We start from the raw sequence: 17954 nt of genomic DNA, 5'->3' as shown, positions 1-17954 counted from the left end.
CAATTGCTAGGATGGCAACTGTTAGGTGTGATTGCCTTGGCAACAGCCAAAGTTTGGAGTTTGAAGCAAATGGATGTTAAGAATGCCTTTTTGCATGGTGAATTGCAAGAAGAAGCGTATATGGAGCAGGTAGCAGGCTGTGAGAACTTAGCATTCCACATATGTGTGTAAGTTAAAGAAGGCGCTCTATGGGCTGAAGCAAGCACCTAGAGCATGGTCTGACAATATTGGAGAGTACTTGTCAATATTGGATTTTGTATTTTTGATGCTGATCACTCACTTTATGTGAGAAAGGGAGATGCAGGTTTAGTCATCGTAGTCATCTATGTGGATGACTTGATTATTACAGGTGACAGTGACAATGGGATTGCTGAAGTTAAGGAATTCTTGAAGAAGAAGTTTGAGATGAAAGATTTGTTGAGATTTAGCGATCACACTCATTGACAGCCTCTTTGTATGGAGCTTCAGGGCCAAGGACATGCAGGCTAACCTATCCCATATGCACAGTGGTGCCTACTGCAGTTTCCTACTTTCCTATAAAGCATTGTACTTGCTTCCTTTTCTTAATAAAATGATAGTAATCTTTTCTTTTCAGTAAAGTGTCAGTGTCATTTTCCACATACACAAGATTGTGTTTGTGAGTCCAAGTCTCAATCTTGGAACCTAATTCACTTGTGTAACAAATAGTGTCTTTGTCTTCTCTATCATGAATCCACTCTTCTCCTTCCATCCACCATAACTTACTGCCATGTCCTAGATCCCGCATCTTTTACATGGTATCAGAGCCTAGACGGGCATGGCACTACTCCTTCAGCTCCATTTCACTTTCATTTAGCTCAGCTTGAGCTCAGTCCAGCTCAAGACTTCATCTTCTACTCTTTTTTCTCACTACCCTGTTTGGCAGCCATAGCCAAACCTGCATCTACCTGCCTTTGAGCTCTTAGATCTCTTGAACCAGGAAATATCTCCCCAAGCTCTCTTCTGGAGGATTGTTTCTAAACTCCCTGAGATTCCCTCTATTGCATAACAATCCAACACTGGGCTCCTATAGCTCCAGCATTGTCATTCTTCTGTGTTTCTGTCCTATGGCCACCATAGCCAGCTTGGACATGCCTCTGATAGAGGGCTGAGATCTCCCTCTACAGGTCAAATCAGCCTATGACCTCTTCTTGGAAGATATTCCGCAACACTAGGCACAAATCCCTATCATAATAACTGATGACATTGTTGCTCTCTGGCCCCGACATTACAGAAATCGACTGCGCCTGTCCTGAACTGCGTCGATTCTGATCAAGTGCTCTACATGCGCCGCATAGCCCACGATCTGGTTGATCTCCATGGGGATTTGATAGCCCTTGACATAAGCTTCCTAGACATGTAAAAAGTTTTGAAAATGATCAAGTATTGAGGTCACAACAGCTGAAAAACCAGGCCCTTGTCTCAGAAACCCTAATTCCACCATAGCCAAAATCTCCCAAGCTCATTTTTCCCTCATTTTCTCACTCCTGACACTAAACCAAGATAAAGCCCACTCTGATCCACTGTCCCAGCACCAAATCAAGGAGGGGAAGGACCTAAGAAGATTGAAGAACGATCGAAGGACCTCGAACAAGAAGAATCAAGCTCAACATCAACACAGGCATAGTGTGTTTTCACACTGTCATTACTTGTGTCTCTTGACACATTGTAATCTGCTCTTCTGCTGATAAAATCTCATAATTCTGGAGTTGATTTGATGCTGATCTTGCAACCTCAACATGGGAAAAGACTCTCCAAATGCTTGATTCAAAGGAGTCGGGTTTCACACCTGGCAAACCCACATCAAGCTCATTCTGATGAAGAAGAGTCTTTGGGCCATCACAAATGGCAAAGAGAAGAAACCTCGGGATGCGGACCTTGCAGTTACTTGGCAGAAGAATGATGAAAAGGCACAAGCCATCATTAAACTGGAATCGGACAACAGCTACATCCATCATGTGGATGCTTGTGACACGTCCCATGACACTTGGGACAAGTTGGATACCTTATTTGGTGCACAGTCAAAGTCATGTGAGTATGGTCTATTGATTGAATTTTTCCGACTTGATATGAAGCCTCATACATCCCTAGCATCCCATCTGAACTACATGGAAAGCCTGCTTACTCAACTTGCAGGGATAAAGCTAAAAATGGATGAAGATGTTTATATTGGTGTCTTGTTAAAAAGTTTGCCTCCTGCTTATGATAATGTATCAACCACTCTAACTAATATGCCTGATCCTCAACTTGTTGATATTGAAGCCTCTTTGCTAGAGGAAGAAAAGAAACTTAAAAGCAAAGAAGAGCCTAGCACTTCAAAGGATGAACAAATGTTATATGTAAACAACATATACAAAGGTAAAAAGGAACCGCTCTTCTGTGACTTCTGCAAAAGAACCGGACACATTGAGAAGTTCTGCCATGCTAGAAAGAGGTCCCAAAAGGCCTATCTTGCAGCTGTGAAAGAAGAAGAAGACCATGGACCAAAAGATGAAGATGAAGATGAAGATGAAGACCACCAGGATCAGAAGGACAAGACTCATCAATCCTTCTACTCTCATTACTCTAATAGACTGTTTTAAAAGCCTTGTATTTCCTTGCCCTAATGCTTCCTGCCATAAGCTTCGTAAATTCCTTATGTAACTTGGCATTACAGTCCCTGTACACTTTGTGAGGCCCCTATTACAGCCTCTGGATGTCCATCATGTTTTGGTTTCCACACTTAGCCTTTTCTGTGACAGCCTCTGGTGTGTACCATGTCTGTGGTGTGCCCACACTTTGTAGGTGGTTCTCATTACAGTCTCTACACACTTTGTGCCATTCTAGTTGTGATTGAGGAGGGGTGTTGAGATTCAACAATCACACTCATTGACAGCCTCTTTGTATGGAGCTTCAGGGCCAAGGACATGCAGGCTAACCTATCCCATATGCACAGTGGTGCCTACTGCAGTTTCCTACTTTCCTATAAAGCATTGTACTTGCTTCCTTTTCTTAATGAAATGATAGTACTCTTTTCTTTTCAGTAAAGTGTCAGTGTCATTGTCCACATACACAAAATTGTGTTTATGAGTCCAAGTCTCAATCTTGGAACCTAATTCACTTGTGTAACAAATAGTGTCTTTTTCTTCTCCATCATGAATCCACTCTTCTCCTTCCATCCACCATAACTAACTGCCATGTCCTAGATCCCGCATCTTTTATATGGTATCAGAGCCTAGACGGGCATGGCACTACTCCTTCAGCTCCATTTCACTTTCATCTAGCTCAGCTTGAGCTCAGTCCAGCTCAAGACTTCATCTTCTACTCTTTTTTCTCACTACCCTGTTTGGCAGCCATAGCCAAACCTGCATCTACCTGCCTTTGAGCTCTTAGATCTCTTGAACCAGGCAATATCTCCCCAAGATCTCTTCTGGAGGATTGTTTCTAAACTCCCTGAGATTCCCTCTATTGCATAACAATCCAACATTGGGCTCCTATAGCTCTAGCATTTTCATTCTTTTGTGTTTCTGTCCTGTGGCCACCATAGTTAGCCTAGGCACAAATGCCTATCACAATAACTGATGACATTGTTGCTCTCTGGCCCCGGCATTACAGAAATCGACTGCGCCTGTCCTGAACTGCGCCGATTCTGATCAAGTGCTCTACGTGCGCCGCATAGCCTGCCATCTGGTTGATCTCCATGGGGCTTTGATAGCCCTTGACATAAGCTTCCTAGACATGTAAAAAGTTTTGAAAATGATCAAGTATTGAGGTCACAGCAGCTGAAAAACCAGGCCCCTGTCTCAGAAACCCTAATTCCACCATAGCCAAAATCTCCCAAGCTCATTTTTTCCCTCATTTTCTCACTCCTGACACTAAACCAAGATAAAGCCCACTCTGATCCACTGTCCCAGCACCAAATCAAGGAGGGGAAGGACCTAAGAAGATTGAAGAACGACCGAACGACCCCGAACAAGAAGAATCAAGCTCAACATCAGCACAGACATATTGTGTTTTCACACTGTCATTACTTGTGTCTCTTGACACATTGTAATCTGCTCTTCCACTGATAAAATCTCAGAATTCTGGAGTTGATTTGCTGCTAATCTTGCAACCTCAACATGGGAAAAGAATCTCCAAATGCTCAATTCAAAAGAGTCGGGTTTCACACCTGGCAAACCCACATCAAGCTCATTCTGATGAAGAAGAGTCTTTGGGCCATCACAAATGGCAAAGAGAAGAAACCTCGGGATGCGGACCTTGCATTTACTTGGCAGAAGAATGATGACAAGGCACAAGCCATCATTAAACTGGAATTGGACGACAACTACATCCATCATGTGGATGCCTATGACACGTCCCATGACACTTGGGACAAATTGGATACCTTATTTGGTGCATAGTCAAAGTCATCTAAGTATGGTCTATTGATTGAGTTTTTCCGACTTGATATGAAGCCTCATACATCCCTGGCATCCCATCTGAACTACATGGAAAGCCTGCTTACTCAACTTGCAAGGATAAAGCTAAAAATGGATGAAGATGTTTGTATTGGTGTCTTGTTAAAAAGTTTGCCTCATGCTTATGATAATGTATCAACCACTCTAACTAATATGCCTGATCCTCAACTTGTTGATATTAAAGCCTCTTTGCTAGAGGAAGAAAAGAAACTTAAAAGCAAAGAAGAGCCTAGCACTTCAAAGGATGAATAAATGTTATATGTAAACAACATATACAAAGGTAAAAAGGAACCGCTCTTCTGTGACTTCTGCAAAAGGACCAGACACACTGAGAAGTTCTGTCATGCTAGAAAGAGGTCCCAAAAGGCCTATCTTGCAGCTGTGAAAGAAGAAGAAGACCATGGACCAAAAGATGAAGATGAAGATGAAGATGAAGACCACCAGGATCAGAAGGACAAGACTCATCAATCCTTCTACTCTCATTACTCTAATAGACTGTTTTAAAAGCCTTGTATTTCCTTGCCCTAATGCTTCCTGCCATAAGCTTCGTAAAATCCTTATGTAACTTGGCATTACAGTCCCTGTACACTTTGTGAGGCCCCTATTACAGCCTCTGGATGTCCATCATGTTTTGGTCTCCACACTTAGCCTTTTCTGTGACAGCCTCTGGTGTGTACCATGTTTGTGGTGTGCCCACACTTTGTAGGTGGTTCTCATTACAGCCTCTACACACTTTGTGCCTTTCTAGTTGTGATTGAGGAGGGGTGTTGAGATTCAGCAATCACAGTCATTGACAGCCTCTTTGTATGGAGCTTCAGGGCCAAGTACATGCAGGCTAACCTATCCCATATGCACAGTGGTGCCTACTGCAGTTTCCTACTTTCCTATAAAGCATTGTACTTGCTTCCTTTCCTTAATGAAATGATAGTACTCTTTTCTTTTCAGTAAAGTATCAGTGTCATTGTCCACATACACAAGATTGTGTTTATGATTCCAAGTCTCAATCTTGGAACCTAATTCACTTGTGTAACAAACTGTGTCTTTGTCTTCTCCATCATGAGTCCACTCTTCTCCTTCCATCCACCATAACTAACTGCCATGTCCTAGATCTCGCATCTTTTACAAGATTTGGGTGAGCTGAGATACTTTCTTGGTATAAAGGTGATCAGATGTGATGATGGTATATGGATGTCCCAAAGGTAGTATGGCTTGGATATGTTATCCAAGTATGGTATGATAGCATGTAAGCCTCTTTCAGTACCATTAGAGAAAAATGTGAAGTTGAGTGCCGACGTTGGGGATGAGATAGAAGACCCTACTATGTTCAGGAGGATAGTAGGGAGTTTGATTTACATGACTATCACAAGGCCAAACTTGAGCTATGTTGTTGGCCTTGTCAGTTAGTTTATGCAGATGCCTAGAAAGCCTCATTTGGATGTAGTTAGATGTATATTGAGGTACGTGAAGTTCACTTTACATTATGGACTTTTTTATGAGGGAAGTAAGGATTTACAGGTCTTTGGATACACAGGGGCTGGTAGCATGTCAGACAGAAGATCTACAAGTGGATTCATGTTTTCCCTTGGTAGTGCAACACTTACATGGAGCAACAAAAAGCAACCTACAGTTGCTTTATCGAGTACAAAGGCTGAGCGTACAGAGGTGCTGCTATGGCAGCGTGTGAGGTGGTATGGTTGCAAAAGTTATTAGGTGATTTGAATGTGCAGGGAGATATTCTAGTTGTCATTCATTGTGACAACATGAGCAGCATACAATTAGCTAGGAATCCAGTGTTCCATGCTAGGACAAAACACATTGAGGTGCACTATCACTTTGTGAGAGAGAATGTACTTGCAGGAGAGATTGACTTGGTATATGTCAGCACACAGGATCTGATAGCTGACATTTTCACAAAGGCATTGGATGCAGAGAAGCTTCGAAAGTTCCGAAGCTTACTTGGAGTTGCAGAGATAGAGTTGAGCTTGAAGGGGAGTGTTGAGATGGCAAGCTCAACACGTGTGGACATTGATGATGGACCACCTGGCAAGATGAGTCCGCACGTCTACACTTAGCATGTTGGTGGTCATTATGATACTCACATGTCCAATGACTTATCACTTATTATATTTAGTTTGTTGAACCTACCTACATCTTGCAAAGATATAGCGCCAGCAGTCGATTAGTGTAGTCGGGTATGCACTGTTTGACTTAGTAGGCCACTTTTCTTTATGATGTATCTTATCTATACTTTGTGTACATTGTATAGTGTGTGGAAGAAGAAGAAGAAACCAACAAGAAAACGTTTTGGCCTCCATCTCTCTTCTTGTGTTCTTGAGTGAGCTTCCTCTTGTGTATATAGAGTGTGTTTGGTGCCGCAGCTCAAGCAAATCCCCCCACCACACGATTCTTGACATAATACATTGTGTGGAAAGTACCATCAAGCAGGACATTTAGCCATTGAATGTACCCAAAAACCAACTATCCCTAGAGCCTTATATTTAAGGAAGAACCATACAAAGGATATCTTCTCCCTGAAGGAGATGCATGAAAGAAGGAAGAAAGATTAAGAAGTAAGATTCAACTTATTGGAATCGAAGATGACCACCCAAGATATCAAACCAAGACTAAAGAGTTCGGTACTAATTTTGGCCCAAGGAGGTTTCCCTCTCAAAGTTACAGAGGATGGCAACCGAGACCAGAAGTCGAGTGTTACAAATGTGGAGAAAATGGTCATATCTCACTAAACTGTCCAAATCCTAGAAGGTCCATGGACTACAAAACCTTATGTAATCGATGCAAAGGAGAAGGCCACACTGCAAAAGATTGTCCTAGTCTAGCTCCTGTGAAAGCCATCCCCCTTGATACCCAACAAAAGACCCAAGAATGTGCCTCTAACTTGGTGGAATTGGAAGTTGCCCCAATAACATGTGCCAAGAAGAGAGAACCCATAGTTCCAAAAGAGAACATTCTCTGTACCAAAATGGTGAAGTTCAATCTTCCCAAGGAAAAATAGAACAATATAGAATAGAATGATACAATATAGAGCCATCCAGGAGTACAGAAGGATACAGAGACAGCTCCAGAGATAGGACCAAAGGTCCAAGAGATAGAGGATGCAAAAGTACTTCCAAAAGTAGAAGTGTAGATATTGCCACTTCTAGATGAAAAAGGGAATATAAAAGTGGGGATTGCCCCATTCCCTAGCCGATTGGAGAAGCCCTTGGATCCTATCAAAGATTGTGACTTGGTCAAATACCTAGACATCTTTAAAACAAACCTAACATTCTAATAATTATTGATATTGTCTCCCAGTTTTGCCAAAAGAAATTCAAAAGCATACTGACGAGAAGAAGAGGCTTAAGGATTTCTCCCTCAAACAACAACAATTAAGTCCAACAAAGCCCCAGAGCTTGTGAAAGAAGTGGATGTGGCTAACACCTTCTTGGATCCTAGTACTCCAGAGATTGGCATGTGGATTGAAGAATGCTTTATTGCAAATGCATTGATTGATGGTATATTCATAGGTGAACATAATGATGATGGATGTGACAATGAAGGACCTAGGCTTGCAAGGTATGCAGCCTACATAGTGGCTTATCAAACTAGCGAACCCCAAAGAAAAATTAAACCTTTGGGTATTCTCCCATATGTGAAGACAACCCTCGTAGGAAGAGACTATTGATTGACCTATCTGCTGGTAAAACCAAATTCCTACAGGACCTCATGCCCTCTAGTGTTGGAAAAACCATGACCTTTTGAAGCAAGGGCACAAATGGATTAGTTCAAAGGATCCCTAACCCTGGGCAGAGGACCCAACAAAGTGGTGCTAAAGTTGTATAGATAAAAAAAAGGTAATGGATCTACATCCATTGAAGTCATCAGAGACTCTTCCAATGAGGTAACAAATGGCACATCAGGAGAGGAGGAAGCTGTTAAATAGATATTTCCAAAGAAAATAGAGGCACATTCCCAGTGGGCATTGTAAGCCAACTCTCGAAAGAAGAAAAGCCTTTATCAATGGGTGAATATCTCTTACCTAAACCCAAATTGAATTCTGAAGTCACCTCTCTGACAGTGAGATAGAGGCATGGATGTATTGTTGTCCCTGTTACATTGCTAAAGTAGAGACAGAGACAGATGCAAAACCAGAGACAAAGATAGAGACAGAGACAGAAGCAAAGACAGATGCAAAAGTAGAGGCAGAGGACACAACAAAGAATATATTCTTCTCTTAGAGCCCTTAGAGAGGCAAAAAAAGAGTCTAAAGAGGACGAAAATGACATTGCAAAAGAAGATTATGATAGTGCACCAGAAGAATCTATTCTACTCAAGAAAGGCACAAATGAGGAAGAAGTTCAGAAACCTCAAAAGTAGAAGATCCCATGTTGTTAGACAGAGTGACTCTGATATCCTTTGGACTAGCTAATAAAGTGCAATATATGCAAAATATCCATAAGAAATGGAAACAGAATAAGTTTTTCTTCAGTAGTGGCTCTTCTTACCCTAATCCTTTATTCCAAAAGAAGGATGATGGCTATGCAACATGCCAACAACCACCACTCCTATAGCCCAAATAGAACTCCTAAGGGTCTATTTATGTGTGGCGTTCTTGGAGGCATCCTCAGAAGATGAGTCCTAGAGCCAAGAGGTAACTAATTCCCAAACCAAATTTGAAACAGCCTTGATACCCTTTGAGCATCCCAAGGGGTTTGCCTAGCCCTCATTGATAGGGCATGTCGTTTCTAATGGAGCATCAGAAGAGGGGACCACTCCCTTGAAGGAGTCGGATCTGTACCCAAAAGCAATCTATGGGACCTTCATCTACGAAGTGGAAGGTGAAAATAAATTAATATTCATGGATGCTAATGGTACTGAATGGCACCTGAAGGTGGGTATTAGTCTTCCAAAAGAAGATCTATCAATCCTACATGACCTTTTGAAGGAGAACTTGGATGTGTTTGCATAGTCCTACAAGGATATTAAGGGAATTGATCCCATGGTTTTTCAGCATCACATCGGCCTAAAGCCTAATGCCAAGCTTGTGAGGCAAAGACAGAGGTGCATAAATCCAAATTATTCTTCCCTAGTGAAAGCTAAATTGCTGAAGCTTCTTGAAGCTGAGTTTATCTATCTAGTGGCCAATATAGTGAAGGGGTTTCGCCCATTGTGGTAGTACCCAAGAAGAATGGAAAGATGCTAATATTTGTGGACTTCAGAAAGGTGAATTCCAAGACAAAGAAGGATCATTTCCCTATCTCTTTCACAGACCAACTATTAGACATAGTGGCAGACCATGAGCTCTATTCCCTCTTGGATGGATTTAGTGGATGCAACCAAGTCTAGATCACAAAAGAAAATCAATCCAAAACAACCTTCACAACAGAATGGGGAACCTTTGCTTATATAGTGATGCCATTTTGGACTCTGTAACACTCTGACTACCTTCTAAGGAGTGATGATAGACGCATTCCAAAACCATCTATATGATTTCATTAAGGTATACCTAGATGACTTATGTGTCAACAGCCTAATCTATGAGCATTGGGGACACCTAGAGTAGTGCTTTGACACATGTTGAGAGTATGGGATCTCTCTCAACCCCAAGAAATGTGTCTTTGGAGTTTCTTCAATTCTTTTGGGCCAAATTGTCTATGCATAGGGGATAGTAATAGATCCTGCAAAGATTGAGAAGTTTGCAGCTCTAACAGTGCAACCAACCTTAAACAATTTAGGGGATTCCTTGACCATGCACAGTTTGCAAGAAAGGCAGCCCCCTTGCATAAGCTCCTGCAAAAAGATGTAGAGTTTATATGGACAACTGATTGTGATGAAGCATTCAACACCTTGAAGGCTCATCTGATTGAAGCACCCATCTTGCAACCTCTTAATTGGACAAAGGAGTTCCATGTGCACACTGATACATTTGTTGAAGGCTTAGGAGTGGTCTTATGCCAAAAGGGCTCCTCAAAGTTAGATCAATCTATCTATTATACAAGCCAAAATGTAACCAATAGAGAATGAAACTATACAGTGATGAAACATGAGTGCTTGGCAATGGTGTATGCCTTGGAAAAGTTTTGATACTACCTAGTGTTGACGCATTTCAAATTTTATGTGGACCATCAAGCCATGTCCTTCTTGATGAACAAAGCAGATGTGAAGAAAAGAATGATGAGATGGCTCCTTTTGTTCCAGGAGTTTGACTTTGAGGTAATCATCAAACCCGTTTGCTCCTATATCCTGGACTGATCATTTGTCACGCAGATCCCTCAAAGCAACAAAGAGGAGTAGGATGACCCATACCTTCCTATGCTTCCCTCTTTCTAGTCGATAGTGTTACCCCATGATATGTAGATATAGCCAACCTCTTGGCAACTCAATAGTATTCCCTTGGTATCTCTAGCGGTGAGAAGAAGAAGCTTATGTTGGAATCTGCCCCTTACATCCTATTAGGAGGCACTCTGTATAAGAAAGGAGAAGATGAAGTACTAGGAAGATGTATTGCAAGAGATGATATAGGGATAGTTCTAAAGGCATGCTATAATGAGCCATGTGGAGGACTGTGGGAGCTTTCACTCAACCGCCAAGACCCACAGACCGCTTATTGTTTCAAGCGTTCCAAGCCGAGCACTAATGGCTACCTCTCACATAATCGGCGCACCATCCATATCTATGGGTATAGTGATCTTACCTCCATGCCGTTCGAGTTATCTCCTCTCCCGCGCACTCCGGTAGCTCCACGATCTGAGTGCAAGCTTCAAGCAAGCTCCATCCTCAAGCTCCACACTCCAAGCTCCACTACCACGAGCAAGACAAGAGTGTTGAGATATTGCGCTCCACTCGTGATATGCCAGGGCGACCGTTGTGCATTTATGTCACCGACTTGTTAGCTGTAGATGCGGTTGGTACACTGCCCATGAATAATAGCTACATGACAGCTATCCTTATCTACTCTAGTTTGTGGCTCAGTTAGTATGCCACCTTAGTTAGTTGAGTTTGGTTTGAGAACCATATATAGGGTTCTTCTATTTCTTTGTACTAGAGTTCTTTTGGCTTACACAACTAAGAAGAGGAAAATTGTTTTTAGCCTCCACCTGTGTGTGTATTCCCCCATTGTGCAAGCAAGAAAGCTACAAGTGAGACTCCTTCCTTCTCTCCCACAATCTTGACATGGTATCAGAGCCTTGTTCATGGTAAGGAGCTCAAGAAAGCAAGCCAAGCTCGCGGTGTTCTGGTAAGAGGACCAGTGTTGCTTTCATTTTTTTATTTTGGGAGCAAGTCTCTGCAGGTACCACAGCCGGGAAGTGCAAGAGTGCATTGTCTCAGATTGAGACGCCCTTCGCGGGGTAGCAAGAGGGCGGTTGCTTTGTTTTTTTTATTTGAGGTCATTTCGGGGCCTGTTTTGGAGGTGGAAGTTTTCTGCACGCACTCAGAAAAAGGCGTTGTTTTATGCTGTGCAACCACTGTTCTACAGGTCGGTGAAAAGTTACTGTAGAAGTTGCATCGTATGCTTGTGCGCAGAGACATTGAAGTTACAAAATCATCCTTATTGCCTATTGATGCAAAATCGTCACTAGGAAGTGACTATGTGGTCAAGTACCACTTTTGTCAGTTTTTGCAGATTTGCCCTTGTGAGGCTAAAGCTGTGTTCTTTGTAGTGACAGAATTTTTTGCAGTGTTCTGTAATGGCATCTAATTCTCTTTCACAGATAATCACTGAAAAGCTTGACAAGAACAACTTCCAAGCATGGAAGTTCAGAATGACGAATTTCCTTATGGGAAAAGGATATTGGGAATTCGTTGCAGGAAATGAAGAAGAACCAGTTCTTCGTGATGTTCCCAATCAACAGCAAATGTAGGCATTTAAAGCATGGCATGAGAGAGCCAGGAAAGTTATGTACTGGTTGTCTATCAGCATTTCAGACTCTATGATTGTACATATTCAAGATTCAAGTACGCCAAAGGAGGCATGGGATACTCTGTCAAAAATGTATAGCACAAATACTCAAGCCAGGAAAATGCAGCTCAAGCAAGAGTTGCACAATGTGCAAAGAGAAAGTATGAGCATCACTGACTACCACATGAAGGTGAAGAAGATTGCAGATGCACTTGCTTCCATTGGGTCGCCAGTGGAAGATGATGATTTAGTTTATGTGACCTTGAATGGTCTAGGAAAAGATTATGCACAGTTCCGAACATCGATTTCGTCGGTGAAAGATTTCCTGATTTTGAGGAGTTGATTGCTCTTCTGATTTCTGAGGAGCAGAGAAATGGTGGTGCATCTTCTTCAGGAGGAACTTCAAAAGAAGCTGTCTTCTACTCAAATGCTGGAAGAGGTAGAGGCAGAGGTAGAGGAGGCCGATCTGGAGGCCGTGGTAGAAATCAGAATATGCAGCAAACTCAAGAAAACCAGTCCTATGGAGGAGGACATGGTAACTCTAGAGGCAGGGGGAGCCAAAGAGGTCGTGGTGGATGGCAAAGAGGCCAAAATGCAAACAGCAATGTTGAATGCTACTACTGTGGTAAAATGGGTCATATGGCTAAAGACTGCTATAAAAAGCAGAATGACATCATGAATGGAAAATTGCAACAAGGGAATTATGCATCTTCCAGTAGATAGGGTGATGACAGAAATGAGCATTTGTTTATGGTGCAGCACATGACCAATTCTGTGACAAGTGCAGAAGAAAGAAACAATGTATGGTATGTTGACTCAAGTGCATCAAACCATATGACAGGTCATGCAGAATGGATGGAGGATGTAAGGAAAATGGAAAAACCAGGATTTGTGGAGACTGGTGATGATACTGCACATCCTATTGTGCAGATTGGAAAAATTCATTTGTCTATGCAGGATGGGAAAAAGAAATACCTGTCGGATGTATTTCATGTCCCGAATATCACCAAGAACCTAGTTTCTGTTGGTCAAATGGCTAAGCAGGGCTTGCAAGTTAGATTTAATTCTCATGGATGCTTTGTTGAGGATATGAAGAATAAAGGTCGCTTGATAGTAAAATGAAAGAAGAAGGGCAGAATGTTTACATTGGATGCAGACATGCCTGAATTGAGTGCAGCAATGTTTGCACATGGGACCGGTGTAGTTGCAGATATTGACATCTGGCATAAACGCATTGGTCATGTTAATGTACAGTGACTTAAATCAATGCAGGCCCAATATATTGTTGCAGGATTGCCTAAATTCAAGGTTGCAGAAATGCATAAGGTATGTGAAGCCTGTCAGTTTGGAAAACAGGCAAGGAAACCATTTCCTAGACATGTTCAAGAGAGTAAGAAGCCATTGGAATTAATCCACTCTGATGTGTGGACTACTAAAGCTGCATCTCTTGGAGGCTATCATTATTTTGTCACTTTTATTGATGACTATAGCAGAAAAGTTTGGGTGTATTTTATGAAAAAGAAAAGTGAAGTGTTTGGGCATTCCAAAACTCTTAAAGCTATGGTTGAAAAAGAAACAGGCATGCAAATAAAATGCCTAAGGTCAGATGGAGGGGGAGAGTACCTCTCAAATGAGTTTGCAAGGTTCTTGCAGGAGCATGGCATAAAGCAGCAATATTCATGGAGTCATACCCCACAACAAAATGGAATTGCAAAAAGGAAAAACAATCATATTGGAGAGGTATCTCGTGCCATGCTCAATGAAAAAGACCTGCCTGATTTTTATTGGGCTGAGGCAGTTGCTACAGCAGTCTACATAATGAACAGGACTCCCATTGTAGCAATACATGGGATGACTCCAGAGGAGAGGTATACTGGTAGGAAACCAGATATTTCTCATTTGAAAATTTTTGGTTGCATTGCCTACGGGCTAGGGGACTAGGGATGGAGCCAGTCAATCAAGATCACTGGACGTACCTAATTTGAGGACCCCTAAGTGCTGTGCTGTGATTGTGGGTGCTTCTTTTCGTTCGTTTCTTTTCTTTTTTTTTTGGTTTTTTCTCTCTTTTTTTCTTTATTTTTTGTTTCTTTTTCTTGTGCTTTTTTTCTTTTTTTCTTTCTTTCTTTCTTTCTTTCTCTTCTTTTTTTTTTTTTTTGACTTTCCTGAGTACAACCATTGCAATATGTTGAGGCTATCAGCCTTTCAGTGGGTTGGAAAATGTCAAACTCGAAGGCTCAAGAAATGGATATTACAGTGATGATTGTGCTCTAGCCTCGTTGTTAGAGAAGCAATTGTTGAGATGGGGAGATACACTTGAGATATTGCAAACCTCTTTACGACACATGTGATGTTGGTACAATTGAGGTAACGACTGCCATGAGCCAACTATAGAGCTTGACCTAGAAAGGGAGCATGGCCCATGAATGTGTGTTGGGCCATGCGATGTGGGTGGTCGGCAAGGGTGATTTTTTATTTTGGCAGCGTGGCTTTGTCGCGGCTCTTTGTGGGGTCAATGGTCTTGCGGCGATCGGGCATTGAACACTTTCGCACAAGGACTTGTATTATCCTGCATCCACTTGTAACTTCGTGAGAGTACATGCTCGCTTGTGTTAAGTGCATCGAACAAATGCAATCATGATAAGACATAATTTTTCAAAATTCTATGATGTTTATTGGGATGCCTATTTCATTGCTTGTTAAGGTCACGTTCATTAACGAGAAGTAACGGGAATGTGTACAAGTGGGGATCTTGCCCCTCTACTCATCAAAAAACAAAATGTTATTGCATGCTGACTTGTCGAGCTACTTGTACACCAGAGGGATTTAGTCGATAGGTACGAGGCGGGGTGAGTCCAGTTGGCTAGGCGATTGGGGCGGTGCCAGTGCGGGGCTCTCGTGAGGCTGGGCAGGGAACATGTCAGCCAGGACATGAATGCTGTAGTCCCAGGCCGCTACTATTTCCAGAACGTCTTTAAACAATTCATTAAATTCTGCCCTATCCCTGTCCGCCTTGTCACTTCGTGAGCACCTGGTGCCCGAGAGTGCATTGGGGGTCTGTGCAACTGGCGTTGCCACATTTTGTGTGCCTTCTAGAGCGTTTGCTCCCCTGGCCCGCAGATTCTTCGGCCTTCGTTCGAGGCGGTGTCGCTTGGGGCCGCATTTCTTGGCGTACCTTTTAAGAGTGGGCACGTAGCGCACTGGCGGAGAGGCGTGTGCTGCATGTTCCCGTCGGCTATGAAGAGCGTCCTTGCAAGCTAGCTGCCCTTGATTCCTCATGTTTTCCTTGCAGGGGGCCTGTAAGATGCGAATCAAGGATTAGGATTTGTCACATGATAAGACCCTTCATATGTAAGGGATTATTGTGCAAATTATCAAGCGCATAGGATGAGAAGGGGAGGGGTGGGGCATGTAGTGCTTGTTGTTGAGGGATGGCCCCTGTGATGTATATTTAGCCTCCTGCCATTAGCAGATCTTGGTTCACACCGAGTTACCTCGGCTGGCAGTCATGGATTTAGGCAGGGCTCCTCCTCGGAAGGATAGACCAGAAAGGGAAGAAGGTGTATAGAAAGGGACTATACCCTGTTTACACCATCAGAGTTGTTGGTCAAGGCTTCCTATGGCGGTAATGTGGATTGCATGCCCTTCACTTGGAGGTGGGGATGGTCACATAGCTTTTAAAAGCGTGATGAGAGGGGGACCTGAGGAGCTTAGCATGTCCAACCCAATTCTTCTCCCTATGCTTGACTATCATTGCTTGTGTGTGTTGATAGTATCTATACAGGGTGACACAAAAATCATTGTTTATATATACATCTATACATACATGAATCCATGTCACCTCACGAGGATAGAAACCAATTGTAGAACTCATGATTGTACTGGAGTGTGGCACACGCATCTAGTATTCGTGGTAGCTTACTCAATACCGATAGATATTTTACCACATCGAGTAGCATGGAACCTTGTTCGAGTCTACTAGCAATATGTAACTCCTCCTCAGTGAGAACCTTATCAAACAGAGTGTTATCTTGGCTAGTTCCAACTAAGTCCGTACCCCGAATGGCATTTAGCACTCGAAGGGAAGTTGGTGCCACATAGGTTGGGTCCCTTTGGGATCGCCATTTGGCCAATTGCTCCTCAGAGACTGTCATGATCTGAGCCCCTAGTTTGGCCATTGCAACGCGGTTCTCACACCAACGCCATTCAAATTGACTTCGGCCCTTTGTTAGTCGCTTTAGTTGCTCTATGTCTACAAGATTCGCTTGGCAGAGCACTTCATTGAATGTGACGGTTAAGTGCAGTTCATCAGCTTCCTCGTCAGAGATGAGTCACATGCGTTCATGTAAGAGCTTGTTATAGTGCTCGTCAAGATGTTCTTGCTCTTCCCAAGATAGAGGAAAGGGCAAGTAATCTCCAAGCTGCTCCTTGGGGATTGTGCCCACGTCTGCAAGGACGGAAACTTGTGCAAACACCTTGAGCTTAGCATCCAACTCAGCTAAGCATTCTGCGATACTTCTATGTTAAACGAGGGCTTACTCGGTTGCCATCTCATGCAAGGTTCTAGGAGTTTGCCTAGGCTTTAGCATAGCTGGGGATTCAGGCCTGTATGAGCAAGATTGGTCAATGCTAGGATTGCTCATGCTCTTGGGGTTTCCTTGTTTCTCTTGAGGCTTCGTTATTGCATCATGGTTCTCCTTGGGTGTGACTGGTATGACCTTGTCACCCTATTGTGATAGCATTGTATCCACTCTTAATTGATCGATGTGAGTTCTATTGTCAGTGGATAGAGTGTTGCAAGAAACTGTTGATGGCAACGGTTGCTTTGGTTTTTCAGAGCACACGGATGTGTCTGAGGGTTCACCACTACTAAGAGAGGCATTAATGGGTCCATTGGTGGATGGACTCGATGCTTTATTCGTCAGCTCTCCAGCGCTCTTCGTCCCAATGTTCTAGGGGTCCATAACCACCTGCAACTGTTGTTGTTTTTGTTGTTTCCTCCTCTTTTTCTTGGTCAACACAGGTGCATCTAACATCTCAGGACCCTGGGCTATATCGACAGTTGATGTGCTTGGTTGGGCCTCAGCATTTCCCTTCTCTAGTGTGTCCTTATGGGACATAGCCGTGGCCTGCTGAATAGTCTTGCCCGGTTGTGAGGGCACAACTGCCGCTCTTTTCGGAGAGTCTAGCTTTTCAATCAACTCCCTTGCGTTTAGCTCCTCCTTCCTAGGCTTTAGGCACTTTGAAAGTGCTGGAGTTGTCGAGGAAGTTGGTTGCGACACCTCCTCCACAGGTAAACTACTAAGGACATGTTCCACAAGGGCGTTGTCACGGCCAAGGGCTGTGACTACTGTGATTTCTGATTGGAAGTAGTGGTGGCTAGTTCAGTGGACTAGCTACCATTGGTAGCTTGCGGTGTCAAGTCCTTAGGCAGATCAAAAGTGATCGTGCCTTTTGTTGCCCTTTGCGTATTCACTTGTGTAGATTGAGTAGTGGTTGAGCTAGCCACAGTGGATTGCACAGGCACATCCTTAGGTTGAGAGCTAAGGTTGGTGTCGTGTCTTGCCTCTTGGACATTTGGAAGCTCTGATGTAGGTAGAGAT

This window comes from Lygodium microphyllum, chromosome 18 (assembly GCF_053477565.2).
Source record: "Lygodium microphyllum isolate KBCC chromosome 18, Lygodium_microphyllum_v1.1.10, whole genome shotgun sequence".
NCBI lineage: Eukaryota > Viridiplantae > Streptophyta > Polypodiopsida > Schizaeales > Lygodiaceae > Lygodium > Lygodium microphyllum.
This window is presented reverse-complemented; position numbering follows the sequence as displayed.